Genomic DNA, 10,411 nt, shown 5'->3' on the forward strand with positions numbered 1-10,411 from the left:
TTTTAGGTGTCGGGTGTATGGGTTGAATTTTCTTGCATTCTTTAATAGTAACGCTCGTAATGACCTATGGAACTACTCTAGTAGACCCGACGGTGCTTTATAGGGTTCTAGAAGCAATTTATTGGCGACGCAACATAAATTATGTGATTTTGCCAGTTTTTCATGTATGTTAGCCCACGGATTTTTAGGTGCCAGGGGCCCGGATCAAAATTTCCTACATTCTTCAATAGTAGCATTCATATCGACCTGGGGAATGACTCTAATTGCCCCGACGGTGCTTTAAAGGGATTTAGGAGCATTTTATTGGCGACGCAACAGGAATTAGGCGATTTTGCCAGTTTTTCGTTTGTGTTAGCCCACAGATTTTTTGGTGCTGGGGGCGGGTCAAACTTTCTTGGATTCTTTTATAATAGCATCCTTAACGATCTGGGGAATGACTCTAATTACTCCGGTGGTGCTTTATAGGGGTTTAGGAGTTTTTTATTGGCCACGTACCAGAAATTAGGTCATTTTGCCAATTTTTTGTGTGTGTTAACCCACGAATTTCTTAGGTACCAGAGTCTGGGTTGAAATTTCTTAGATTCTTCCATTGTAGCATCCGTATCGACCTGGGAAACGACTCTAATTGCCCCAGTGGTGCTTTAGAGGGGTTAAGGAGTATTTTATTGGCGACGGAACATGAATTAGGAGATTTTGCCAGTTTTTCGTATGTGTTAGCCCATGAATTTTTAGGTGCAGGGGGTCTGAGTCGAACTTTCTTGGATTCTTTAATAGTAGCATCCGTAATGACCTAGGGAACAACTCTAGTTGCTGCAGTGGTGCTTTATTGGGGTTTCAGAGCATTTTATTGGCGATGCACCAAGAATTAGGCGATTTTTCCAATTTTTTGTGTGTGTTAGCCCACGAAGTTTTTAGGGTGCAAGGGGTACGGGTTAAATTTTCTTAGATTCTTTAATAGTAGCATCCGTAACAACCTAGGGAAGGACTCCAATAGCCCCGGCGGCACTTTAGAGGGGTTTATGAGCATTTTATTGGCGATGCAACAAAAATTAGGCAATTTTGTGAGTTTTTTATATGTGTTAGCCCACAGATTTTTAGGTATATGGGGTCCGGGTCGAATGTTCTTGGATTTTTCCACAGTAACATCCGTAAGGACATAAAAAATTACTCTAGTAGCCCCGGTAGTGCTTTAGAGGGGTTTAGGAGCATTTTATTGGCGACGTAATAAGAATTATGCAATTTTACTAGGTTTTCGTGTGTGTTAGCCCATGGATTTTTAGGTGTCGGGTGTTCGGGTTGAATTTTTTTGGACTCTTCCATATTAGTGTCCTTAAGGACCTAGAGAACAACTTCAATAGCTCCGTCAATGCTTTAGAGGGGTTTAGGAGTATTTTATTGGCGACGCAAGAAGGATTTTAGAATATAGCCAATTTTTCGTGTGTATTAGCCCACAGATTTTTAGTTGCTGGGAGTCCAGGTTGAAATTTCTTGGATTCTTCCATAGTATCATCCATAATGATCTATGTAATGACTATAGTTCCCTCAGCGATACTTTAGAGGGGTTTAGAAGCATTTTATTGGTGGCGCAACAGAAATTAAGCGATTTTGTCAATTTTTCGCATATGAATTTTCTAGGTGTCAGGGGTCCAGGTCGAAATTTTTGGATTCTTCTATAGTAGCATCATTAACGACTTGGGAATGACTCCAGTTGCCTAGCGGCGCTTTAGAGGGGTTTAGGAATATTTAATTAGAGACGCAACAGAAATTAGGCAATTTTGCAAGTCTTTGTGTGTGTGTTAGCCCACAGATTTTTTAGGTGCCGGGGGTCTGGGTCAAATTTTTTGAATACTTCCATAGTAGCGTTCGTAAAGACCTGGGGAAAGACTCTAGTAGTCCCGGCAGTGCTTTGGAGGGGTTAGGAGCATTTTATTGGTGACGAACCAGGAATTAGGCTATTTTTCCCGTTTTTTGTGAGTGTGTTAGCCCACGGATTTTTTAGGTGTCAGGGGTCCTGGTCAAATTTCTTGGATTATCCTATATTAGCGTCCGTAATGACTTGGGAAAAGACTACAGTAGCCCCGGTGGCGTTTGGAGGGGTTAGGAGAATTTTATTGGCGATGCACTAGGAATTAGGTGATTTTTTGAGTTTTTTATGAGTTATAGCCCATGGATTCTTTAGGTGTCGGGTGTTTGGGTCAAATTTTCTTGAATACTTAAATAGTAGAGTCTGTAACGACCTGTTGAATGACTCTAGTAGCTCCAATAATGCTATCGAGGGGTTTAGGATAATTTTATTAGCGATGCATAAGGAAATAGGGGATTTTACAAGTTTTTCATGTGTGTTAGCCCACAGAGTTTTCTAGTGATGGGGATCCGGGTCAAATGTTTTTGAATTCTTCCATTGTAGCATCTGTAACAACATGGGGAATGATTAAAGTAGCCTAGTGGCACTTTAGTTGGATTAAAATGTATTTTATTTTCGACGTAAAAAGAATTAGGCAATTTTGCAAGTTATTTTCATTTGTGTTAGCCCACGAATTTTTTAGGTGTCAGGGGTATGGGTCGAATTTTTTTGGATTTTTCCATAGTAGAGTCCGTAACGACCTGCAAACTACTCCAGTAGACCCAATGATGCTTTAGTGGGGTTTAAGAGCATTTTATGGCGACACAATCGAAATTAGACTATTTTGCCAGTTTTTTGTATGTGTTACCCCACCAATTGTTTAGGTGTCGGGGATCTGGGTCAAATTTTTTTGTATACTTCCATAACATCTGTAACGACCTGGGTAATGACTCCAGTAGCACCGACGGTGCTTTAGAGAGGTTTAGGAGCATTTTACTAGCGATGCAACAAGAATTAGGTAATTTTGCTAGTTTTGTGTGTGTTAGCCAACAGACTTTTTAGGTGCCGGGGATTTGGGTCAAATTTTCCTGGATTATTCCTTAATGGCATCCGTATAGCCTTGAGGAAAGATTTAAATAGCCCAGACGATGTTTTAGAAGGGACGCAACAGAATTAGGCAATTTTATAAACTTTTTATGTGTGTTAGCCCACAGATTTTTTAGGTGTCGAGGGTTCGGGTCGAATTTTATTTGATTTTCCCATAGTAGAGTCTATAATGATAGAGAGGTTTAGGAACATTTTATTGGTGACGCAATAGGAATTAGGATATTTTGCAAGTTTTTTGTATGTTCAGCATTCTATTTTTTAGGTGTCGGGTTTTGGGTCGAACTTCCTTGGATTCTTCCATAGTAGCATCCATAACAACCTGGGAAATGACTCCAGTAGTCTCGGCAGTGCTTTGGAGGTGTTTAGTAGCAATTTAATGGTGATGTAATAGGATTTAGATGATTTTGCTAGTTTTTTGTATGTGTAAGCCCACAGATTATTTAGGTGCCGGTGGTTCGGGTCGTATTTTCTTAGATTCTTTCATAGTAGCATCCTTAACGATGTAGGGAACGACTCCAATAGCCCCAGTAGCGCTTTGGAGTGGTTAGGAGCATTTTATTGGCGATGCACCAGGAATCAGGCTATTTTTCTAATTTTTCGTGAGTGTTAGCCTAAGAATTTTTTAGGTGTTGGGGTCTAGGTCAAATTTTCAAGGATTCTTCCATAGTAGCTCCGACAATGCAATAGAGAGGTTTAGGAGCATTTTATTAGCGATGCATTAGATAATAGGTGATTTTACTAGTTTTTTGTGTGTTAGACCATAAATTTTTCAGGTGGCCGGGATCTGGGTCGAATTTTCTTGGATTCTTCCATTATAGCATCTGTAACGACCTGGAGAATGAGTCAAGTAGTTGTAGTGGTGCTGTAGAGGAATTTAGAAGTATTTTATTTTCCAACGCAATAAGAATTAGGCAATTTTGTCAGATTTTCGTTTGTGTTAGCCCATGAATTTTTTAGGTACTGGGGGTATGGGTTAAATTTTCTTGGATTCTTTTATAGTAGCGTCCGTAACGACTTGGGGAACGACTCCAGTAACCTCGGTGGCACTTTCGAGGAGTTTTAGAGCATTTTATTGTCGACACAACCGGAATTAGGCAATTTTGCTAATTTTTCGTATGTGTTAGCCCACCAATTTTTAGGTGTCATGGGTATGGGTCAATTTTTATTGGATTCTTCCATAGTATCATCTGTAACGACCTGGGTAATGACTTTAGTAGCATCGACGACGCATTAGAGGGATTTAGGAGCATTTTATTGGCAAAGCAATAGGAATTAGGCAATTTTGCCAATTTTTTGTGTGTTTTATCCCACAGACTTTTTAGGTGCCGAGGATCCAAGTCGAACTTTCTTGGATTCTTCCATAATTGCATTCATAACGTCTTGGGGAATGACTCCAGTAGACCTGGCGACAATTTCAAGGGGACGTAACAGAAATTTGGCACTTTTAACAGTTTTTCATGAGTGTTAGCCACGTATTTTTTAGGAGTCGGGGGTTCGGATCAAATCTTCTTGGATTCTTCCATAGTTTAGGAATATTTTATTGGTGACGCAATGGCAATTAGAAGATTTTGCCAATTTTTTGTGTGTATTAGCCCAAATATTTTTAGGTGTCGGGTTCGGATCAAACTTTTTTGAATTCTTCCATAGTTGCATCCATAACAACCTGGGAATGACTCAAGTAGCCTCGGTAGTGCTTTGAACGTGTTTAGGAGCAATTTATTGGCAACATAATAGGAATTAGGTAATTTTGTCAATGTTTTGTGTGTGTTAGCCCAAAGATTTTTTATGTGTTGGAGGTTCGGGTCAATTTTTCTTAGATGCATCCATAGTAACGTCCATAATGACCTGGGAATGACTCCAGTAGCCTCGATGGTGCTTTAGAGGGGTTTAAGAGCATTTTAATTACGACGTAACAGGAAATAAGCGATTTTGCCAGTTTTTTGTGTGTTTAGCCCACCAATTTTTTAGGTGTCGAGTATACGGGTCGAATTTTCATAAATTCTTCCATTATAGCATCCTTAACGACGAGGGAATGACTCCAGTAGCCCTGACAGTATTTGAGAGGGATTTAGGAGAATTTTATTGGCGATACAACTGAAATTAGGCGATTTTGTCAACTTTTTATGTGTGTTTGCCCATAAATTTTTTAGGTTTCATAGGTTCGGATCAAATTTTCTTTGATTATTCTATTGTAGCATCCGTAATGATATGGCAATGACTCCAGTATCCCCAACGGTGCTTTAGAGGGGTTCAGGAGCATTTTATTAATAATGCAATAGGAATTAGGCAATTTTGCCAGTTTTTCGTGTGTTTAGCCCACCAATTTTTTAGGTGCTGGGTGTCCGGGTTAGATTTTCTTGGGTTTTTCCATCGTAGCATCCGTAACGACCTGGTGAATGACTCTAATAGCCCCGGTGGCACTTTAAAGGGGTTTAGAGGCATTTTATTGGCGACGCAATAGAAATTAGGTGATTTTTCCAGTTTTTCGTGTGTGTGAGCCACAAATTTTTTGGGTGTCAGTGATCCGGGTTGAATTTTCATGGATTCTTCAATAGTAGCATCCTTATTGACCTAGTTAATGACTCCAGTAACCTAGGTGGTGCTTTAGAAGGGTTTAGGAACATTTTATTGGCGACACAACAAGAATTAGGCGATTTTGCCAGTTTTTCGTATGTGTTAACCCACTGATTTTTTAGGTGCCGAGGATTCGGGTCGAATTTTCTTAAATTCTTCCATAGTAGCATCCGTAACGACCTAGGAAATGACTCTACCAGCCCGATCGACTCTATAGAAGGGTTGAGGAGCACTTTATTGGCGACATAACAAGAATTAGGTGATTTTGCCAGTATTTTGTGTGTTGGCCTACGAATTTTTTAGGTTATGGGGGTTTGAGTCGAATTTTCTTGGATTCTTCCATAGTAGAATCTGTAACGACCTGATGAGAGTGGAATTCCTGGTAAATTTAAGAATCTCTGTCATTCTGGTTGAGTTGCTGAATAAAGGAAGTTAGATTTCCAACTAAAGTGAATCTTTTTTGGCATCTTTATCTTTGCTTTGACCGGAATGATTCCAGTAGCCCAATCAGTGCTTTAGGGGGTTTTAGGAGCATTTTATAGATGATGAAAGAGTAATTATGCGATTTTGACAGTTTTTCAAGTGTGTTAGCCCATAGATTTTTTAGGAATCAGAGGTCCAGATTGAATATTCTTGGATTCTTCCATAGTAGCATCTATAACGACCTGGGAACAACTCCAGCATATCCGGCAGTCCTTTAGAAGAGTTTAGGAACATTTTATTGGCGACGCAGCAGGAATTAGCCGATTTTACAACTTTTTTGTGTGTCTTAGCCCACAAATTTTTTAGTTACCATGGGTTTGGGTCAAAATTTCTTGGACTTTTCCATAGTAGCGTCGGTACCGATCTGGGAAACGACTGCAGTAGCTTCAGTGGCGCTATATAGGGGTTTAGGAGTATTTTATTGGCAATGCAATAGGAATTAAGCAATTTTGCTAGTTTCTCGTATTTGTAAGCCCACAAATTTTTTGGGTGCCGAGGTTCTATGTTGAATTTTCTTGGATTTATATATAGTAGCATTCATAACGACCAAGGAAATGACTCCAATAGCCCCGGTGATGCTTTAGCCCACAGATTTTTTAGATTCTGGGGGTTCAGGTCGAATTTTCTTGGTCTTTTCCGTAATAGCGTCTGTAACGACCTGGGAAATAATTCTAGTAGCATCGACGGTGCTTTAGAGGGTTTTAGAAGTATTTTATTAGTGACGTAATAGGAATTAGGCAATTTTGCTAGCTTTTCGTGTGTGTTTGCCCACAGAATTTTTATGTGTCATAGGTCCAGATCGAATTTTCTTTGATTATTCTATTGTAACATCCGTAACGATTTGTAAATGACTCCAGTAGCCCCGACGATGCTTTAAAGAGGTTTAGAAGCATTTTAATAGCGACGCAACATTAATTAGGCAATTTTATCACTTTTTCGTGTGTTTAGCCCACTGATTTTTTATGTGGCAGTTGTCTGGGTCAACGTTTCTTGGGATTTTCCATAGTAGCATCTGTAACAACCTGGATAACAACCCCATTAGCCCCGGTGGCACTTTAGAGGGGTTTAGAAGTATTTTATTGGCAACACAATAAGAATTAAGTAATTTTTCTAGTTTTTTGTCTGTGTAAGCCACAGATTTTTTGGGTGTCGGGGATCCGGAGTGAATTTTCTCGGATTCTTCCATAGTAGAATCTGTAATGACCTGGGAATGACTCCAGTAGCCTAGGTGGCATTTTAGATGGGTTTAGGTGCATTTTGTTGGTGACACAACAAGAATGAGGTGAATTTTTCCAAATTTTTGTGTGTGTTAGCCCACTGTTTTTTTTAGGTGCCGGGGGTTCAGAGCAAATTTTCTTGAATTCTTCCATAGTTGCGTCTGTAATGACCTGGGGAACGATTCCAATAGCCCGACGGTGCTTTAGAGGTTTTAGGAGTATTTTATTGGCGACACAACAGAAATTAGGCAATTTTGCCAATTTTTTCGTGTGTGTTAGCCCAAAAATTTTTTAGGTGCCGGGGGTGTAGCATCTCCTTTGGGAGGATATCACTTAAGAAGAAAAAGATAGTTTTTTTATAATCTCAAATAGTCAATACATTTAGAAAATTGTTTTGAAATTCTATTTCCATTTCAACACCATTGCGAGTCCATAAAATACACAAAACTCATACTAGTAATTATCACAAAACTATTATCTTCCTTTGTGAATAATGACAAGTTAAAGTATAAACTCAGTATGTGGCATGACTTGAGTTAAAAACACACTCCAAAAATAGCAAAACTAGTAACTCAATTCTAGTTACAAGCATGTGGTTTTGTTTTCATAAGCCCTGAAAATTTCATACAAAAGTGCCACATATATCCTGTACAAGTCCCCAAAATAGTTACAAAACTAGATGCATATGCAGATGTGATCTTCACAAGGGCTCCAAAAGTCTACTCCAAATGGTCATCTTCACATCTAGTCTTGCACATTACCTATGATAGAAAACAACTATCGCTAAGCATAAAGCTTAGTGGTATATAAACTTTGGGTTTGGAGCCATTAAATTCTTAAACTCTCTGGTTTGTTGCAGGTGGCTCAATAAGGTAAAACTAATCCCAGTGAACAAGTATATCAAAGTATCGAACACAAACTTTGAAGAGTCTCAAAATCAATATCAATATTCGAAGGCTCAAGTATCACGAAACTTATAATTCAATTCGAAAGAGTTGTCAAACAATCAATTTCACCCAATAGGTATGTCATGCCTTCACACTAAGCACAATCAATATCAAGATGGACCAAAGCCCCGAAATCAAGAAGGGTCGTCACCCAACATAAAGAGAATAAAGAACCATGTTGAAAGTGGCTTTCCACTTGTACTCGAGAATGGACGAAACCCTATCGTCAAGACAAAATGTAAATCTAAAGTCAAGATGGGCAAGATCGAAATTAACAGGCATGCCAAAATCGATGACAAGTCACCGTAATAAGAAGGACAAAGTCCCAAGAAGAATGCAAAATGATTAAGCAATTCGTATAAGTGGGCGGTTTAGCAAAAGTTTTGCAATACTTGAGATAATAGTCATACCATAATACAAGACAATGAGTAAGGAAAACAACCCATCAAAATACTTCAAATTTCAGAAAAATCAAATATTCCAAGTTCAAGTTTATACACAAACCTTGGCGTTTTACCACATAACAAATTCTACCACAACTCGAGGAGTTCAATTCATCTACGCCATAGACCAACCAAAATCCACTTCATCAAACAGTTCCTCTTAGCTTGTATAAGAGAATATACACCTTAAATACAAAATGAAATATCTACTTAAGTTTAGAAGTCTCAACATATCAAAACTCAACATGAAATCAACAAAAATTAGCTCAAACTATCAAAACAGGAATTTTGGACAGCCTACTGTCTTGCATTGTTGCTCAGTTTCGAAGGGGTAAATAGGGTAAAAAGGCTTTGTGGCCTCAATGAAAGTTATATACATGTGTCTTAGGGTCGCAAAAAAATTTAAATCACCCCTACAGAAATTCTGTACAAAAAGATATGCCCAAAATACCAACAGCAGTCCATGTAGGATTTCCAAAACAAAATCTGGGCAGCACCTCCCCTATACTTCATCACCCTTTTTCGAGTAGATAAAAGCAAAACTGAGTTTTAGAGCCTAAAGTAAAGTTATATCCCTATGCAATATCTTTCCAAAACATCTTGAATTACTCAAAATAAAGCTTTACACAAGGAGTTATACTAATATTACTAACGGCAGTCCCATCCAAAAATGGATTTGCTAAAAAAGAAAAAGAACATCCTCGCTGCCCCAACTATAAATTTTATGTTGTTAAACACCATTACTTAAACAAATAATACCTTAGATAATTAATTTATAGAGTGAAACCAGAAGCCTTACCTTGGCAGCAACAAGGGTCGTAGCTACTCTCTCTTGCTCTCTAAAATTTCCTCTCAAATTTCTAAGTGTAAGGCTGAAGAAAAATAACTTCTTAGTCATCAAGATATACATATATACACCTCCTTAGAAGGTGACATATGTCAGCCCCTAAGGGAGACACGTGTCATCTCCTAAGGGTGACATGTGTCTAGTCCCTATTGGGCCACTGTATCCATGCATCCAAGCCAAGGCTGCCACGTGGCAGTGTAGGGTCTACCCCAAGTAGGTGTGTCACCTACTTGGTCCCAATAGGTGCATCACCTACTTAGTCTAAGTAGGTGCATCACCTATTTATTTCAAGTAGGTACTACGTCTCCTTATTTCTCTTCCATGGGTTTGTAATCTCATCTTACTTTAGAAACCTATGTGCTCTTTGCTACCTAAGGTCGACATGTACTCAAGTAGCTTTGTTATGTAAGGCATCCAAGTCGGTAGCTTATACAAGTAGGTTGATTACCATGACTCATTACTTGGCCTCCAACTCCTTCCAAATCCCTCTAGACCTATTTCCAACCGTCACTACTCACGTAGAACTACATAGGTAACGTGGATCACCTGACAATCTTTTAGAAAAACCATTAAAAAAATTAGGATGTTATAGGGGGTCCTTGTCAAATTTTCTAGGATTCTTCTATAGTAGCGTCCGTAATAAATTGGGGAATGACTTTAGTAGCCCGCGGCCATTTAGAGGGGTTTAGAAGCATTTTATTGCCGATCGAACAGAAATTAGGCAATTTTGCCAGTTTTTTGTATGTGTGTTAGCCTACAGATTTTTTATGTGCCGGGGGTTCGGGTCGAATTTTCATGGATTCTTCCATAGTAGCATCTGCAACTACTTGGAGAACGACTCTAGTAGCCCCGGGGGCGCTTTAGAAGGTTTTAGGAGTATTTTATTGGCGACACAATAGGGATTAAGCAATTTTGCAAATTTTTTGTGTGTGTTAGCTAATGGATTTTTT

Source organism: Solanum dulcamara, chromosome 3 (assembly GCF_947179165.1).
Source record: "Solanum dulcamara chromosome 3, daSolDulc1.2, whole genome shotgun sequence".
In the NCBI taxonomy this organism is placed as follows: Eukaryota; Viridiplantae; Streptophyta; class Magnoliopsida; order Solanales; family Solanaceae; genus Solanum; species Solanum dulcamara.